The sequence below is a fragment of the Pteropus medius genome, unplaced genomic scaffold, assembly GCF_902729225.1.
Source record: "Pteropus medius unplaced genomic scaffold, Ma_sr-lr_union100, whole genome shotgun sequence".
In the NCBI taxonomy this organism is placed as follows: domain Eukaryota; kingdom Metazoa; phylum Chordata; class Mammalia; order Chiroptera; family Pteropodidae; genus Pteropus; species Pteropus medius.
This window is the reverse complement of record NW_024349798.1, coordinates 8,750,189-8,769,939: the sequence shown is the minus strand read 5'-3', so window position 1 is coordinate 8,769,939 and position 19,751 is coordinate 8,750,189.

The following is a 19,751-nucleotide window of genomic DNA, read 5'->3' as shown; positions in this document are numbered from 1 at the left end:
CTGTGGCTTTCTTCCTAGTTCCCCCAAATAAGCACATGAGCCTTATTTTGCTTATTTTACAATGTCTATGGGAAAACGGTAGAGAGAAAAAAATACAATAAACGTGGGAAACCATAAAACTCAAAAACTTATAAGGTTCTTGTAGTTCTTGTTCTAAAATTTCTGATCCCTTTTGAGTTGGCAAGTGAAAAAAAGCGGTGAAGAACATGAGGTTTCGAAGTAGCCATTTAATTGTTGGGCCAGTCACCTTGGTTAAATCAAACCTTTGATCTCCAATACCCGGCTGCTGAAAATGGGGCTACGTTTTATTAAGAAAAAAAATAATAAATAATCATTCAGGTGAGACGTGGACATAGCGTAAGAGATAACCGTGGCGTGCAAATAACTCAAATTTGGCAAATGTTGGCTTAGTGGATGAGTTAACCTACATTTGAATATCAGCCAGGTAACTTAGTTCTGGGACTTCGAATAATTTCTATAACCCTTCTCTGTCTCCTTTCCTTCTAGATAATGGGCAAATAATACTATCTACTTGGATCCAGCGTCATAATAACACCAGTACATCTCCTGGCAGAAAGAAGGGCAGTAACGATGCTCAGTACATGGGAATGAGGGTTGTGTTTTTGTTCGCTGGATTAATGTCTATGTCCTCCCGTTCGACTTTCAGTATTTTGGAAGCCTAGATATTGTCGGTTTATTTCTTCCTTAAAATTATTCCAATAGTAAGTACCAAAGACATGTTGTTGAATTAATTAATTAATTAGAAGAATATACAAGCCCTCCCTAGGACTCACCAGGAATAAATTCTGCTCCCGTGGATTTGTAGTATTATTTTCCCCTAACGGTTGTCGCGATGCCATTATTAAACTCTCAAGGAAAAGCCAACAGAGGGCCATTTCAAAGTCTTGAGTTACACTTCCGGAGAATAGATTGTGACAAAATCTCCTCGCTGGTAACTACAGATGGTGCCTCTTCCACCATAAAGGTGTCTCATCTGTTTTTCTTGCCACTTCTTAGGCTATTTGCCACAATTAAGTACGTACGGCAGCAGAAAGGCCCACAGGCTAGTTTATGTTGTGTTTAAAAAGTTAATTAAATTGCCAAGTGGTTAAGTTGTTAAATTTAAAGTTAAAAAAGAAATTGATTAGCGAGTTTCCTCCTGATTAAAGTCATGAGACCCATGTGTTTGATTTTCAACTTGGTCTTTTCCAGCAGTAAACATTAAAAATAAGAAAAAAAAAATTCCATTTTATGACCAAGCCCTCTACGATGTCTTCTGTGTGATGCATTAGCTGGGGAAAAGGCAGTTAAAATTACAATTCATCTACACACAAAACTTCCAAAGAACATGTTTCTTCTGGCAGGGTAGAGTGAGGGGTAGGGTGAGTTAAAACTAAACATCTGTCAGAATGATTGTATGCCATTTTCTATTTTATAATCTGATCTCTTGCAGTAATAGAAAACAAGATGCCCTTTCTAGTCTTAGGATGCTGGAGGAATTGACAGGGCTTTAACGTGGAGGGAAAATATCAGTTAATGGTTTCAGGAGGCAGACAGGTCTGCCTTAATTTCCGCCTTCACACATGTGATGGTAGACCAGTGGGTTTCCATTTCTCACTGGTTCAATGAGGACATTATAATATATGCTTCAAAGGATCATGGATCAATTAATGAAATAACACCTACGGTAACACTTGTTTAAAATAACGGTCTATGGTAACCATTATTTAAAAACTGCCCTACCAAGAAAGACTGTATAGTATAGTGAACACACTTGAGAGACTGTAGGGTTAAGCATAGAGTCCAGCCTCTGGGGACAAAGGTCAGATGTCAACTCAGTCAATAGTGTGAACATAGATAAGTGACTCGCTCAGCTTCTCTGCCACGGGTTTCAGGTCTGTGAAGTGGGTTTGATGACAGCGGGCAATGCATAGGGCTAATGTGAAAATTAGATGAGATAAAAAAATATTCTTAAAACAGTACTCCCATGCTCTTAGCCAGTCCTTCATTGCCTCTTTTAGCTCATCTACAAAGTGGGGTGCTTAATAAATGACAGCCATTATAATTATATCACTTAGAAGATGCATTCGGATCTATATCTATATATATCCACACTCAGATATAATATTATGGAACATATATTACATATAGAGAGAAATATGTAGGTATACTTATAAGAGCTAATTTAAAGAGAAACATATGAGAATAAATTTGAATCTTAAGAGAGGCTTCAGTGGAACCAGCGTTAGAATAATCGAATCCACAAGTTGGAAGAGGTCTCGGGAATTATCAGATCTACCCTGACTGCTGAATGAGACCCTCTGACAGGCTGTCACTGGAAATGTGACGTGGAACTCTCTGCCTTATGACAGCCTGTACTAGTGCCGGACAGCTCAAATGTGGGGCAATCTCTTTCTTCTACTGATCTGAAGTCTGTCTTCCCTCCGTATGGGGTTACACAGAAGACATCTGCTCAGTCTCTCACATGATAGCTCTTGAGAGACTTGATGACAACAGTCATGGATCCTGAGGCATCTCTTCTCCAGGATAAAAAGCCTCCCTCTTCAGCGAACACACACTCAAGATTCACTTCAGATGCTACCACCTCCTTGAAAATCTCCCTTGCTTTCTCTGAGAGGAGCTAGGCTCACCTTCTTCAGAGCTCCCATGCTCAGTCAGTTCTTCATCGCCTCTTTTAGCCTAATTACTGTCATTACATTTGATGTTCATTTGCTTCCCCAACTAACCTGTGATCTAAAAGGCTCATGGCTGATGCATACCTGTATCCTCCTGGCAGTGCATATTTACAGCTGAAAAAAAGTATAGAGGTTCCTCAAAAAATTAAAAGTAGAGTAGCCATATGATCTAACAGTTCCGCTTCTGGATATACACCTAAAAGAAATGAAAGCAGAGTCTCAAAGAGATATCTGTACACCTGTGTTCATAGAGAATTATTCACCATAGCCAAAAGGCGGGAGCGACCCACCATTTGTCCATCAGCAGATGAGTGGATAAACAAAATGTGCTATATACAGTCACTGGACTATTATTCAGCCTTAAAAAAGAAGGTAATCAACATGGGTGAACCTAGGGGGGTATTATGTTAAGTAAAATAAACCAGTCATAACAAGACAAATAAATCCTGTATGGTTCCACTTCTATTCCACTAGAGTGGTCAAAATTCATAGAAACAAATGTAGCATGGTGGTTACCTGGAACTTGGAGGATGAGAAACGCGGAGTAAGTGTTTAACAGGTACAGAGTTTCAGTTTTGTAAGTTGAAAAGACTTCTGGAGATGGATGGTGGTTACGCAACAATACTTAGTACCACAGAACGGCACACTTAGAAACAGTTAAGGTGGTAAATTTTATGTATGTGTACTTTATCACAATTAAAATTTTGAACAAAATAGCTACTGCAAATGAGTGAATAAATGCATATAGGCTTTAACTAAAAGGAGCAATGCCCAATAATCTTTGCAGACACTATGACTGAGCGACAGAAGGTAATTTGAGGAGGGCAAAGATACTTCTGGTCTTCTCAAATCATACCTTTTAGGCAGCTGCTTATTCTGTATCCACTCAGAGTCTGTTTTAATGAGAACAAAGGTGACTTAAGCTGATTCAAGAGATCAGTATAAACCCTACTGTTTCTTTCATTCACATTCTCTTTTTGAAAACCAACGCTATATATTCAACAATGCCATAGGTTTGGAGAGCAATGCAGTCAACTTTTCTCTGTAGTTAGTAAAAGACACTCCAGGGGACACACTTTCCCAGTGAGTAGTTGGCCCCATCTGTAGATTTATAGAGAATTTATAAAGAATAATTTTCACAAAGAGATCTAGGTTTTAATCTCAACTGACGATAAATCAATGTGTCCTTTGACAAGTCCTGCCATCTCTCATTGAATGGCGCCACCTAAAAATAGGAAGTCAGATTTTGATCGTCACTAAGAAAGCAGTAAAACAAGATGTTCAAGAGCTTGGGTTTAGAGTCAAGCTGACTCTAAACAAGTCTAGTACAAGTGTCAACACTTGAATAATAGTAAAACTTGGCTACATCAGTTAGTCCCTCTGAATCTCAGTTTTTCCTTCTTCAAAATGGGGCTAGTAATAGAAATGACCATAGATAGAATTTCAAAACCAGTGAGGTCATATCAAAAAGTCTTATCACGACACGCAGTAAGAACTCAGTGTATTTTAGCCTCTGCTTCAATTGTTTCTCCCTGCTCTAGTGTTCTCGGTCAGAGGACAGCGATTCTGCCAACAGTTTCCTGGAGACTCAAGACTAAGAACCTAAGACGTGCGTAATGGCCTTGTTGTGTCAGGCTTTTCTGAAAGAAGGCCAGAGGTGTCCTTCATTTACAGGGCCAATGCAATGTCATCATGGATCTTAGGACACACAGACACTCAGGGGCCAGGCTGCATTTACAGGTTGCCTAAATTATTCCACGATCCTTTCCAAAGACTTCGCAAAACACCCAGCCAGCTCCCATAATTCAAATACAGCGTATGCACCTAAATTTACATTCCTGTACTCTTTCAAGTTTGCATCTCCTTGAGTATAACTTAGGGTTTATGGATTTCAAAAATGTAGAACATTTTGTTATCCACCTTGTTACACAGAGCCTCCCCAACTAACAAAGCCCAGGGCCCACAAGGCTAATTTTCCTCTGTATCTTTAGGCTATTCTACCAAGGTTTGAAGACATAATTGGTTAATTCAAACCAACAAACAATTTAGTGAATGTGTCCTGAAGTATGGCAGTCAAACATCAAGGCCATCAGCCTCTTGGCAGTATATCTTTCCCCAATAGTAACTCATGAAATCTTCAGGGTTTTCCGTAATGGTAATTCCCCAGGAAAAGTCATTTTTCAATCTGGGTCTTTTTCCATTGAAAACCATCTTCCATTCTCCATTTCCCAGAAGCCAGGTGCACAATACGTTCCCAAATGCCACTGGGTTTCACCAAACCAAACCACAGGTGACAATCCTCAAATGCCAGGTGAGCGTCACAGGTGGGTCTCTTCCACTCTGCTTTGCCGGGATGTCTTACACGAAGGAAATGTTTGCTCTTCATTTCTGTGAACAGTCAGCTGTGGCAACGTGGATGCCTGTAACTGGATTTCATTATGGAAAGCGCGCTAAAGAGCGCCACGGGCTCGAAAATCCATTAAACTGTTTTCTATTGCTTTACATATTCTTCTATGATAAAAATAGCCTGATATTGGAATTTAAGAAGCCTCTGCCTAAAGGCAAACAGATGGTTATTAAGAAGATTATAACAAAGAGGGGGATTATCGAAAAATAAAATGTGGGTTGGTGGGGGGAGGCTCGTTCTTACACTTCGGGCAAATTGGTTTTGGGGGGTGACGTGCTTCCCAGAATCTGACACTTGCCTTTTTTTGCCAGTAAAACCTCTCAGCCCCTCGGTCACACCGAAGAGATTTGCAGCTGTGGGTTGTTGGGTTTTATTTGGCAGCAGTCTTTCTCTGACTGCCCGGGGGGTATCTTTGCAACTTCTCCTCTCTGAAAATGCAATTTGTGTTCCAACGTCCACTCACCATAGCTCTTGACACAAGAGATGCTGTCTTTTTTTGAAGAGATGCTGTCCTTTCTCCTTGCACCTGTTTCCTTCCTACACCTCCTCCCCTCCAGAGACAGCGAAGGGACCACCTGCACATTCTGCAACATGCTTGCTTATCCAACTGGCATTTCCGCCCATCCAAACACTCAGGTCTGGGCAACGACCAACCTTGATTCAAGATGTCGCGATTGACTTTTGCCTTTATATCCTTCTGAGTACTTTGGAATTGCTGCCCTGAAGTACCTCCCACTAGCTTTTCCTTTCTGAACGGCCATATGGAAACCTATATTTTACCTCAAGCGCCAGAAGTAATATTTCTCATCATGCTGCTTGTTCTACTTGTCCATTAACTGTCACCCTCCAAGGTCTTGGAATATGCTCCCCCAAGCCCCACCCCTACCCTGACACTCTCAACTCCTGCATTTTGTTGAGGTCGTTTAAAAATTCAACTCCCAGGTATCATTACATGTTTCCAGATTATCAAAACAGAAGTGTGTGCTTCCGTTTTGAGAATTCTTGTCTAAGCACAGATTCTAATTCCTAGTCATAGTATCATCAACCCATTAGGCATAATTACATCCCAAGACTCGTTGCTCTATTTGTGGAATACTTTGTCTTTTCCTATCTAGCGATATTCATTTTTCATCTCATTTTCTCCTGGTTAAGATACGTCTTCAGTCAACTTCTTCAAACAGACTCTCCTCTGCTCTTGAATGAGTTATATTTTGGCTAGATGTATAATATTTTCATCGTTGTTCATTTCTGCTAGCTATTTCCATAGGCTATTAAGTGTGGTAGATGAGCAGTTGGAAACCTGACTCTCTCCTCTTTGTTTGTAATCTGTCCTTGTCATCAAAAAGTGTGCAAAAAAAATTATTTTTATCTTCGAGATTTGGATATTTCACTAGGATTGACCGCGTGCCGAGAAGTTGCGAGTCTTTTTGACCTAACCGTTCATGTTTCTCTTTAGTTCAGAGAGTTTTCTTCTGATTTCTGTGATTCCTTTCTCCTCAGTCTGTCTTTTTATCGGTTAAGAATGCCAAATGTTGCATTTTAAGACTTGTGGATTTGTAGTCAGGTCTTTCGGTTTGATATTGGAGCTTTACAGCTAGCTGGCTTAATGAGTGTAACTCTTATGGATAGAAAGTTTAGATCGAGAAACAGAGTATTCATAATACCCAAAGCCATCTTCACTCTATCAGTTACTCATTCCTTCCTTCCACCAACACAATGATAACCAATACTTTTATTTCCAACAGCGTGCGTTCGTCTTTGTCTCCTTTTCTGCTTTATGTAAATAAAATAATAAGGTATGCACTATTTTGTGTCTGGCTCCTTCCATTCATATTGGTGTATATAATTGCAGATCATTTCTCTCATTTCTGTGTATTATTCCATTGCCTGAATAGGCCACATTTCCTTTACTCATTCTACTGTTGATGGGCATGTGGGTAGCTTCTAATTTCTCCCAGAATTTTTGAAGACCTAACTCCATTTTCTTCTGGACTTCACTGAGGTGAATAAGTTTGGACTTGGTCTATACAGTGTTACTCATACATTACTATCTTTTTTCCTGTGGAGATTTAAATTTTTTCTCTGAATATTTGCTATTTTGATTTTTTACCGTGGTGTGCCTTGGTATGGATTCATCTTTGTTTAGCCTACTCACTGCTCCACTGCTCAGACTTTTAAAAAATAACAATGAATTCCTTACAGGTAGCCACATTTCATAATTACCTCATTTACTTTTCATGACATTCCTGCAAGAAAAGATCATATTACACAATTTACAGGTGAGCAAACTCTGGCTCAAAATATGAAAACGTCTATGCCCAATTTTGAAAGAACTCTGATTCTAATAACTACCATATCTTACATTCTTATGGAATGCCTGATTCTGCACATTAATGTTGCATTCTGATGGGGCAGTATGCCTTTAAAGGGTAGTAAAGAACTAAAGATGCACCACGAATACAAACAAAAAATGTAAATAAAACCAAGAGTTTCATAATCAAATATGTTTAGAAAATATTAGGCTAAATACGTTTATTTACTTTGTTTTACTACATGATTTAAAGCCTTTAATATGTTTCTGAGCTCTAAACACCCCCAAGGGGAAGTGTTAGGGATAAATAACATGTGGCATTTCCTAAATATAAAACCTTTCTTAAGATTATGATCTGTTTATTTTTACCCACTATTTTATTATGAAAATTTGCAACCAAATTGAAGAGTTGAAACAATTGTACAGTGAATACCCATGTATTCATCACCTAGATTCTACAATTTAGACTTTGATTTATTTGTTTTATCATCCATCCATTTGTCCATCTGTCCATCCATCCATCTAACCATTCACAAAACATTTTATCTATTTGTCTGTCTATCTATCTATCTATCTATCTATCTATCTATCTATCTATCTATCTATCATCTATCTATCTATCTATCTATCATCTATCTATCTACTTATCTATTTATCCTTTTATCCATTTATTGGCCCATCTTATATTTGGAGGCCCTTCAAAATAAATTGCAGTACCCCAAAATTCTTCAAAGATAAACTTTAGCATGGATGTTATTAAGTAGACTTAATCTTATTGTATGATTCTGTTATTTATTGAGGTAAAACTTACTCAAAGTATAATGCACACATTTTAAGAATTTTTAAAGATTTTTAAAGAATTTTTAAAGAATTTTTAAAGATTTTTTAAGCTAAAATTAAATTTAAAATTTAAATTAAAATTTTAAATTTTAAATTTTAAAAATTTTAAATTTTAAATTTTTAAAGAATTTTGACAAACGCATCGATCTGTATGACTCAAATTTGTAACCCCAGGTTTCTGAATGCCCCTTTCCAGTCAATCCCCACTCCCGTTCACGAACCCAGAAGAAACCATTTTTTCTTATATATATATATTTTTCACCACCAACCAGCAAAGATCACCATCGGCATTTTTTCCCACCACAGATCAATTTTGCCTCTTTAAAATGAATCTGCTCTTTCACTCATGATGATGTTTTGAGATTCATCCATGTTGTTAAATTAAATGTACCTATAGTTAGTACAGAAGCTGTTCTCTCTTTTTTTTCTGTAGCACCTTGCTGAAGAGGTTTGCTCTGGAATCCACTTTAGGGGATGCTGGGCTACAGATTTGAGGAAGAGAAGGGAACTGATTGAATAAAATAAGGGGTCTTCTTTTCAACACAAAGACCCAATAAGCCACTTTTAAGTTTGGATATTTTCAAATATATTTTGCCTCCATTAAAATGCGCAAAGTATGGAACACTAGGTAACTGGAATGGGCAAGAGAGAAATGTCTATGGTTTTAACTTAAGACTTAATTTATTTTTAATGCAGACTTGCTTTAAAATTTTTCTATAACAACTCGAAATTAATGAGTGTTACTTTTCTCAACATAACATTTAGAAGCTTGCCTATATCTCAAGAATGCATAAGAATACAATTAGGCAATGAAATATAAAGTACTCTACAAACTGCAAAGTACTCTATGAATGTTGGTTACTGTCAATTTTCTCCCATTTGGACTCATAGGAATATGATGTTGCAAGAAAATGTAGAGATTGATCGCTTCATCAATCCCTTCAATTTCTAGACAAGAAATTGACCTGGAGGAGAAAATGACAAACATGGGCACGGTGACCCAAAGCACTCCAAATGTCATCTTTTTACTACATCCCTGCCTCTCAGCTATATCCCTCTTGAATGCAAGTTGGATTTAAATCTGGTAATAACGTCACCCAAATGTAGGTTAGGTTTTAAATTAAGAAAACCCGGATAAATTTTTATCTTATACCTATTAGGGTATAAGATATACCTTATACCTTTTATCTTATACCTATCTGGCTTGCCTAGAACTGTCCTAATTTAAGTACTAAATTTCTGTCTGCCCCCAAGAAACACCTCAGACCCAGAAAAACAACATCTGGTCACCCCAAAACTTCCTGGAGGCCAGAGAGCTTCATAGAAGACAGTTGGTCCTTCTCAAGGAACAATCAGAAAACCACTTACATATGTTCCCTCCTTCTCTACAGGAAGCAGGTGTCAAACAAGAATGCTTCATGTAGTACTTGACCAACAAACCAACCTTATTTGGGGAGCCATATGATGCCATCATTATGAGCTAAGATATTAGATATCCTGCATTTAAATCTCAGATCTGCTCCTTGTTAGCTCCATGACCTTGAGCAAGTCACTTTGCCCCTTTAAGTTTCAAATGTCTTGACTTTGAAATGGGGAGAATACCTATTTTCCAAGTTATTTTGGAGATGAAATGAAATCACGTCTGCCCAGCGCTTAGCAGGGTGCCAGGCATATTGCTAGAGTCCTGTAAAGAGTCACTCCTTTTATGATTCACTCTGCAAGCCCTACAGGAGAAGCTTCGAGACCGAGCTGGGAACAACTTCCACAGGGACCCTACCCATGAACACGCCTACTGTCTAGTTTCCATTGGGGGAAATTCATTTCCATGGAATGGAAAGCAGCAGACACTCGCCCTAGCTCTAAGGGTTAAACAAAGAGGCAACTGCTTTAACATCGGAATGTTTCTGTCACCCCCTTTTAATGTGAAACCTTTTCATCTGCGCTAAAGCTTCAGAAGTCAGATTTCACCGAACTCACTTTGAGACTTGTGCTAGCATGGGGCTTTAATTACCTTTCTCAGACACAGGGATAGCTTTTGTCTTTAAGAAAGAAAGAAAAGAACGAACACACTCTTTTTTTTTCCCCCCTTCGTTCATCTTTTTTTTTTTTTTTTCAGATTGAAATCTTTTGTTCCTGGCACTTTCCATATGCCATCCTTTAATATTTAATCAGCCCCCACCTCATCAGAAGACTGCTGGCCTCATTAGATAATTAATGGTTGCCGGCATCGCATTTGCTTCAGTTAATACATCTGCAGCCAGCAATTAGAGCCTGAGTTTATTAGTTGCTCTGGCTTCATTCATTGGGGAAGCAATTCCGCCTTTGATCAAAGCCGCTGGGATCTGTATATGTGGACAGCTTGCCCCCTCTTCTGCGGGATTCTTTTGTTTACATTTTTCCTTCAGTTTTGAAACACTGTGCATCCTGGCCCTGCCACGAACAGTTGGCGAGGAAGATTTTCCTTCTATAATTTAGAAGGTAATTGGGTAATTCCATGCAGGAGAGGGAGAGGCTGCAGAGTGACTCTCTGACTTGGGGTGGGTAGAGGGAGAAGGGGAAGGGGAAGCTGCTAGCTAATTTGTTCTTTTGGAAATGTCTATTTTTCTTTAAAAAAAAAAAAAAAGGAGCCATAGATCCAAAAACTCATTCAGAAGGAATGCTTGCTAAGAAATGAGATCTAATATATTAAGTAGCTGCCTCAGGTCTAGCTGTTCGGAGCTGGGAAGTCGCGGGAAGATGGGGTCTTTTGCCATCTTTCTTCTCTAAACTGGACTTTCACACTCCGGCCCATCCCTACCTCGGTTCTTGTTACGACGTGGAATTGTGTCATTGTCACCTGTTTTTCAAGTGTCGTTTGCTGGCGACTCCCATCACTGCCGGTTTCTTCCTGGTGATTAAAATCTTGGCATACCACCAAGATTAGTTCCCTAGTCAAATCCCTCTTCCCCCTTCCCGATGCCAGAAATTGGGGGAGAGGATCATTAAGAACACAATAATGATGTGATGTCTGAACGAATCGAGGGTGGTGTTTTGTAGGAGAAAACAAAGAAAATACAGCTTTACGAATGGGAGGAAATGAACAAGGAAGAGTAGGAAAGACAAGAAGCAATAAAAGTTTCTTTGAGGCTGAATTACTCAGTCAAGACCAATCCAAATATATATGTCATAAATGATAATGATGACGATAACAAATGTTTACTCGGCGTTTTCCAGGTGCCAGGCATCTTATCTATGCTTCTAAAAAAAAAAAGTGAGTTTTCTCATTTAATACTCTACCACCTTTCTCTACCACCTTTCTCCCCATTTTGAGGATGTAGAAAAAAGATTTCCATAGATTTTAAACATGTTTTCCCAAGATCACACCACGCATAACATCTGAGCTGTCATTCACTGAGCTCCAGTCATGTATGAGCCAATTTGCATACAAAAGTTTGTTTCATTCCCAGCAAAACTGTGCAAAGTTCACTGAAGTTAGGTCACTTACCCAAGATCATACAGCAAGTAGGGAGGCCGTTTAATTCTCAAGCCTTTTCCCACTATTACAAAGCCAATACCATCTGGGGTCCCTTCGGCTTCCTCAAAACTATGTGCTAAATTTCATAATGTTCTACCATGACATTCAGACCCTTTGGATGAGTCATCGGGGATCATATATGCTTCTTCACACCTAAATAGTAAGACTGTTATGTTGCTTTACTTATTCATTGTTTTCTGCGGGGTCAGTTGAGTTCTCAACCTCAGGTTGAGTGTGGTCAGAGATGATCCAAATCTAAAAATGAACAAAGCAGACATCTGCCCTTCCTGTGCAGTGCTTCTCAAACTCTGATGCACACACAAATACTACGGTGCCATTGTCACGCAGATGCTGACTGTGAAGGGTGCGGGGGACTGAGATTCTGAATTCCTAACAGGATTTCGGGTCACCCCGATGCTGGCAAAGCAGAGGTTCTCGTACCAGAACGTGTCCCAGCATCACCTGGAGTGCTCGTGTTTCTAAATACCAATTTCTAGGCACCATCCCAAATGATTTTAACACAAATTCAGAACCACTGGTTTAAAGAGAAAAAAATCCGAGCCGGACAAGTCAGTCGAGTGTCGCATGAGCAATACAAACCACGGGAGCAGCAGGAGGCAGACAGAAGGCATTCCCGTTTATAAGACTAGACTAAAGACATCTCTGGATTATAAACCATCTGATGCTCCCGCTGCTCCTCCGTAAAGCACACAATGCTATGACAGAGAAATGGGACTTACCGTCTTAGCTCCATGACAAGTGTTCTGGGCGAACATGGACAAGCTGTCACACGTCCATGGTCTCAGCGTTCTCATCTGTGAAACGAATCTAACACTTCACCCGCTGTTGGAGGAGGTCACGGGGGAGGATGTGACTGCAGGTTGAGCTGCGAGCTGGGCACGGGCACTGGGCGTCCTCACCACCTGCCCCTGTCCTTAGAATGTACATTCTACCCACCCTTTCCATAGCGTGAGCTGTGTCAACGAGGTGGCTTTGAGAGAGTAAGATGATGTTGAGACCACCTGGACTGTGCATGTATGTGGCTGAGCCCCTCCGTTAAGGCCTCTACAGAAACGTTTAAGATTCTGGAGGGTGGGTGCAGAGATCTGCTTGTCTTTCAGCTGCCCCAAGGCAAGCTTCCTAAGAAGTTCTGCCTCTTAAACATGCCACTTACCCATCTGGAATGGTTGTCCTCTCTCTTCTGTTTCTCTTCGCCTTCCCGGTACGGGGTCCAGTTTTCCAAGCAGCAATTGGCCAGCCAGTTAGGAGACAGAAGAAATGAGTCTTGGGAAGGAGGCATCCGCGGGGGCATCTCGAGCTGGCCATCGCCTCTACGTGGGGGAGGGCTGGCTAGTCTGTCAGATGCTTGCGGACTTCCCGGTGAAGACGAGGGCACCCGGTCAACGCCGGCTGGTCTGACATGCTTGTTGGAGGAGCTGTGCAGAGCGCATGCACCATAGCAGAGAAAGGACCTGGGCGGCTGCGGCTGCGGCAGGCTGGCCCGACTGTGGGCAATTAGGTTGCCAGCAATGGCCGGCTAGAGGCTGAAGCTCACCTTACGAAGTCTGAAGAAGAGCCTAGGTTAGAGGACACACAGGTGCCCACTCTGCTAGCTTTGGGGCTGCAGACCGTGGTGCCATAGCAGGATAAAAAGCCGGAGACCTTCGTGCACGGTTTTGCAAAGCAGGAGGGCGCAAGCTGACGAGAACTGTGATCCCTGCGCTTGTGACAGAGCCTGACTAGGACGCCCAGAGGCGGAATTCTGGGAAAGTGCTGGAGGAGGTCATCGGGAGGACGTGACCTCGGGTTGACCAGCAAGATGGCCCCCGGCAACGGGAGGCTCCTCCCCGCTTGGAATATACTGTCTGCCCGCTGTTTCCAGGGCTGGGGCCATTTTCATTCACAGTCTTGAGAGAGTAAGGTGCTGTGGACACCATCTGGACTGGGTACCTGAGTGAACGCAATTGAGGCCTCTCGAGAAACTTTTGAGATTCCGGAGGCGGCGTGGAGACCACTCGTCTTGTGGCTGACCCCAGACAAGCCTCATTGGTAAGTTCCCTGTGAAGCCCGCCACCTGCCCATCTGGAGTGACCTTCCTTCCTTCAATGTCTCCCTGTCCTCCTTATCCTGGGCCAGTTTGCGAACCGACACCTACCTGCCTGCGTGAGAATAAAAGCAGATGACCAAGGCGTAGACGTGATTATTAAGTAAGTTTGACCCTTGGGCAGCACAAGCTTTCCCAGGCTGGAGCAGATTCTAAGGCAATGACTGTACTTACCACTTAATTCTAAATACGTGTAGTGTGCAGTGATGTTGAAACAAAAACCATGTTTATCAGATCTTATTTTTCTCATACGCTAGGAGGAGACGAAAAAGAGACCTCAGAATATCTTCGAATATTGTCTTTATCAGAATCTGCCATGTACCGTTAATAAGTAAGATGGTTTTTGGGGGCCTATGGATAAAATTTAAAACATAATAATGTTTAAAGATACGTGAGAAAAGTAGCGGATTTGGGTGGGGATAGAGATTATAGTTTTGAATGCATTTATTTAAATGAAAATAGGGAAACAGTTTAAAGACGTTGTTTTGCCCTCTCTGCCCTCGAACTTAAGTAACAGATATTAGTTAAGTAATAAATGGGTGAAGCTGGAATGGGATTATGTGCTTGCAATTGGAAGAACCTCATTCTGACTCAGCATCACAGGGTGGTCCAACTGTGCCCTATCTCCACGGCCTCGCCCTCCAAATGTTGGTCACGGATGCCCATACTTGCCTCCATCAGGTCTGCATTTTTGACAAGAAGATCAGACGCTTTTATTTATTTTAAGGTTGGTACGTGGGGCCTGAAAGGACTGTGCTTAGATTGGAAGAGGTGACTTTGCGAGTCATTGTCCACGGTGTTCCGTTAGCTGTCCCCAGCCCTGAACACGTCATCGAGCCTCACAGATGGCTTTCCCTTTGCTACTCCGAGCGAGGCTAACCTAACAGATTCCCTCCAGCACCAAAATCGGATGATTTGTCCTTAGGATTAGAATGTATCCTTACATTTGTAAATTCACTTTCAGAAATTCCCCCTAAGGAAATAACCATGGAAATAGGCAAACCGTACTCCAAGAATGCACATTGCCATTAGTCTTACATAATATTTTTGAGTTTTATTAGGTTGGGGTAGAAGCAAATGTGTCATTAGGTTGAATCATTGGCAACGGCCATGTGTATAGGTCAAAAATGGCTGAATATTAGCAATCAAATGTGAAACAATAGGAGAGCTGTTAAGCAAATTTGGGCATATTCTAGGTAATAATAGACTCTGCAGCCATCCACAATAAAGCTGTAGAATAGTATTTAATGACAGAAATATTATTCAAAATGTAGTCTTTTGAAAAAGGAAAAAACAAGAGGTTGGCAAACACCGTACACAGTGTTATTTGTTAGGAATACATTTATGCATAGAAAAAAGGTCATAACATAGTCTCTGTCAAAGTTTTATGCTTGCCCATTTTTCTCCATTGATTGTGAATGCTTCTAGTTTATTTAGTAAGAGTTTTTAAAAGCTAATTTTAAGTAAATGGTCATTGCAACCAATTCTTGGTCAATTAACTTTTAACTAAATGGTTTTTAAAAATTAACTTTTAAATAAATGGTCATTGCAACCAATTCTTGGTCAATTCTCTCTCTGTCTCTCTGTCTCTATGTCTCTCTCTCTCTCAGTGGTATACCTGATCTATCATTTTCCAACGTGTTTATCATTCACATTTCTTTCGTTAAATAGCCTCAGAATACTCCTCGACACATAACTCCAGGTGGCCATTTCCAATCAATCAGAATTGTCACCCAAGGCGATATTGATTTTCCTTCCCTGCTTCAGACCCCATCAGTTAGTTAGTTACCCCTCACCCACAGCCTCACCTCAGCACAGAGCACTCTATACCTTTCTCACCCCCTCATTCTCTCCTCTGAGTCTCACTTAGATTTGTACATCTGCTAATTGAAGTTCTGTATCTCAGCCACTGCTGGTAATTCGGGGTCACTCACGGCATGACCAACAATACATCGTAGTTTGTTGAAAATTTCCTGGATGTAAGTCCCACATCCTGGGAAGTCTCTCAGTCCCGGGAAAGCTGGGAGGTTGGGTCGTTCTTGTACTGATTTGAGTTAAGAGGGGTCAGGGTAGACAGAAGTGTGGGTGATCTGCTAAAGCTGCTTATGGAAAGGGAAACCAGATAACTGGGTCAAGGCCAAGGGAGATGATCTTCAGGTCTGTAAAAAAGTCTTGGAGAAAATTAGGAGAGTATAAATAGTGTCCCAGGGCCTCCAGGAATCCAGGCACAAGCAACCTGTGGAAATTCAGGCTCTGACATCTGCCAAAGAACATCCACTGATTTAAACTGGAGGAACTTGGGCACCTGAACTCAGAGCAGACAGTCCCTCCAGCCTCCAGCCAGAGTACTTGGGATGTTCTAGCTGGTCAACCCCAAATGATGCCAGACTTGCAGATGTGATGCGAGGCTGAACTCCTACATTCCGGAATGGGTCCTCTTAAACTCTTATTCTTTGCAAGGTGGTTTTAGTCGTTATATCAAAGCCCTTCCTTTCCTCTATGAATTCAGGGCACTTTACTTTTAAAGACCTGGGAAGCACCATGTTCTAAATTAACGTTCTAAGTCAATAGTACTTTCCTCATGTTCCATATGCAAAAAGTGAAAACTCTTTGATTTCTCTTTCTGAGGGGTCATTAATAGAAATCTTTTAAAAAGACAGTTTCTTAGTGCTGGAAATATTAAGCTGTTATTATGGCAAATGAGCTTATTTTTACTTTCAAATGAAAATATAAATAAGTAATAAGTAAATATTAGCAATTTCGGTTCTGTAATGGATAAGGACAGAATCGAGAGCTGAAAGAGTGTGCACCCATTAGAGAGTCTGGGGAATTAACATTTGTTGACATTTTACTGCTTTTAGCTTTAATGTAAACTGGAGGCAATTAAGTTACGTTCAACACATTTCTCTTGTAAATATTTTCCGTTACTCGATATAGTAACCAGGATGTCTTACAACAGTGCCATATTAGGCCCCAAACTGAGGGGGAAGCCTCACCTGTCATCGGCCAGTATAAAAATAGAAAGCCCAAATGCTTGAATAATTCAGCGTTTCTCTTCTATTTCTCATCCACGTCATGACTATGCCATTCACCATGCAGGGTGCCTTCTGTTGTTTTTATTTTTATTTTTATTTTTATTTTTACACGGTTGTTCTCTAGGTAAATCTATAAATCCTCACTCAGAAGAACATAAATTATCCCGTGCTTGAATGAAATGAAGACAAAAACAAGCTTGAATATTTAAACTTGAGGCAAGTATCTTTGATGATAGATCCTTTTCACACTCCAACTCATTTTTTTCTTTGATATCCACTACTGCTATAAAGTCCCAGTTTATCATATAACATTACAATTTATGGTGTAACCAGCTTGTGTACTGACTATAAACCCTTCATCAATGCCACCGTAAAGGGTTTATAGTCCATAAATAGAAGAGCAAGACTGTCTTCCCTCCTTGTTTCGCCCGTGACACAGCACTTCAGACATGTCAGCCCAGTTATTTGTTTTACATGCTGGGTGAGTTACGGGAAAATAAGTGAATACATTGTTTTCCTTCTCCAAAATCCAGAGACAATTCAGGGTCACGGGGGAGATTGACGATGTGATGTTGGCTGGAAAGATGCAAGAGAATATTTCTGTTCTTATGACCTCATTAATCGATAGGTGGGAAATTTTTTAAAAATCTCGAAATTCAAGTTATTAGGAGCACACTCTTTCTTTTGAAAGCAATCGATCGTGTAGCAACGCCACATCTTAAATTAATGGTGATATATTATCCTACAGTATTTACTGTTGTTCATTTACTGTTTCACATACGCTTTGCTGTATGTCAACCTTCTTTCTGGAAAAAGCATTAGATTTTAGTGCATGAAAGAACGGGGTTCAAATACCAGCCCCTGTCTTGACTGACTGACTGTGTGGTCTCAAGCAAGTTGCTAACTCTGATCATTGCTTTCTTCATCTACACGATGGAGGGGACAATGCCAGTGTAATCTTAATTTCCTCAGTCCTCATCATTCTACGGATGCTGTTACTGACAGTGACGATAATAATACTGGTGATGGTGATGATGGTGGTGACGTGATGATGGTAAAGATTGTGAGGACGATTGTGGTCGTGATGATAGTGATAATGTTGGTGATGGCGATGCTGGCGATGCTGGTGATGCTGCTGCTGCTGATGCTGTTGCTGCTGATGCTGGTGATGCTGGTGATGCTGATGCTGCTGATGCTGATGGTTTCAATAGTGATAATAATGACGATGGTGGTGATGATTATAATGATGAGGTCCTGATAATAATGACTTATAATGATTATAATGGTGAAAATGAATGCTTATTTAGTGACTTTACAGCCAGGCACAGTTTTAAGCGAGTTATGCATATTGTCCCACTTAATCAAAACAACCCCATTTTACAGATGAGAATCATGAGACCCAAGAGCAGTTAAATGGCTTACTCATAGTCACATAACTTGTGTAGAGAGCTAGGTTTTGAACCCAGCGCTTAGATTTTATAGTCTTCAGTCTCAATCATGCTGCAATTCTATCACCTTCATTGAATGGGTCATTCAGATGAATGGCCATGATTCATATTTTGTTCGGTCTTCCACTGTCTACATAAAGAAGCTGTCAATTTCTCCCAAATCATCTTAAAACAATTCTAGGGGTCCCAGTGCAGGGTATTTCTTCTCATCTGTGTCTGTTTTGCTTTGCTGCCTACAAAGCCGCTGATCGCGATGCCTCGTGCCTAGAGCTGGAACCTTCTGTGGTGCTGATGTTTTCTTTGACGATTCTAAGAACCCCAGTGCTCTTAAGGCTGAAAATCTCCGAGGTTACAAGACATGGCTGTTCTCACAGTATCGAAGACACGATGTGGTCTGGAGAAAGGTTAAAGAGAAACCCTACTTTTTCTCCTAGATCCCAAATCAATTCTGCTAGTGTGTCCCAATCTTACAATTACTTGTGCCAACAGTTTCATTGGCCCTAGCTAGAGGCCCTCTCATTTTAGGCCAGAGACGAATTCCTGGGGTCACCTCAACGGCAAGGCCAGCTCCTCATCATGCCCCAGGTACTCCAACTTTGCCATGATGAGTAACAATGAGAATGGACACGGCCAACTGTATTGCTGGCAGGAATTTAGAATTTGAGGAGGCCCGATAGTAATATTCCAGAATATTCCAGAACTAATGGATTAAGAGAAAAATCCTTCTGGTAAATGGAAAGACCCAGTGGAACGTGTCCTTACTTCATGAGATGCCAAAGGAGAGAGAAGGTCCCAACTTTAATTATGGACACATTTGAATATCTTCATTCTGAACAAGATACAAAGAAGCTCAGGTGAGCCCTGAGGGATTTCTAGCCAAAAGCTGGCTAATCTCCAGTTAAACAGGGCCATTATCTCTCACTCCCTGGGAGAAAGTCAAGCAGAACTGATTTGATTAACAGCAGATTAACCTCTCTAACACGGCCATCCTGGGTTTTACACCTGTCACTTTAGTATGACAATTTATATTTATTCAAAAAGCCATGAGACAGTAAATTAAACATTGCCCTAATTAGAAAAGTGTCATATGTTCCAGTGAGAAAGCCACCTGATCTAATTTTCCAACAGGCCTTGTGCGAAGAACATGTCGACGTGGCGTTAGCAAATGCCCTACAAACACCAACGCTCTTGGGAGGAGGAAAATCTGGGCTGCTGATGGCACATCTTTGTTTTTGAGAGGAGAGATTCAGAATTCAATGCAACGAGCATCGATTGTGCCCCTGCAAAGCGCCTAGTGACATATTATATATAAGCTAAGACTCAGCTGGGAACCTTAGTGGATCCCTGCCTGTCGTGACTTCAGAATCTAGTAGGAGAGATAGACTAGAATAGAAAC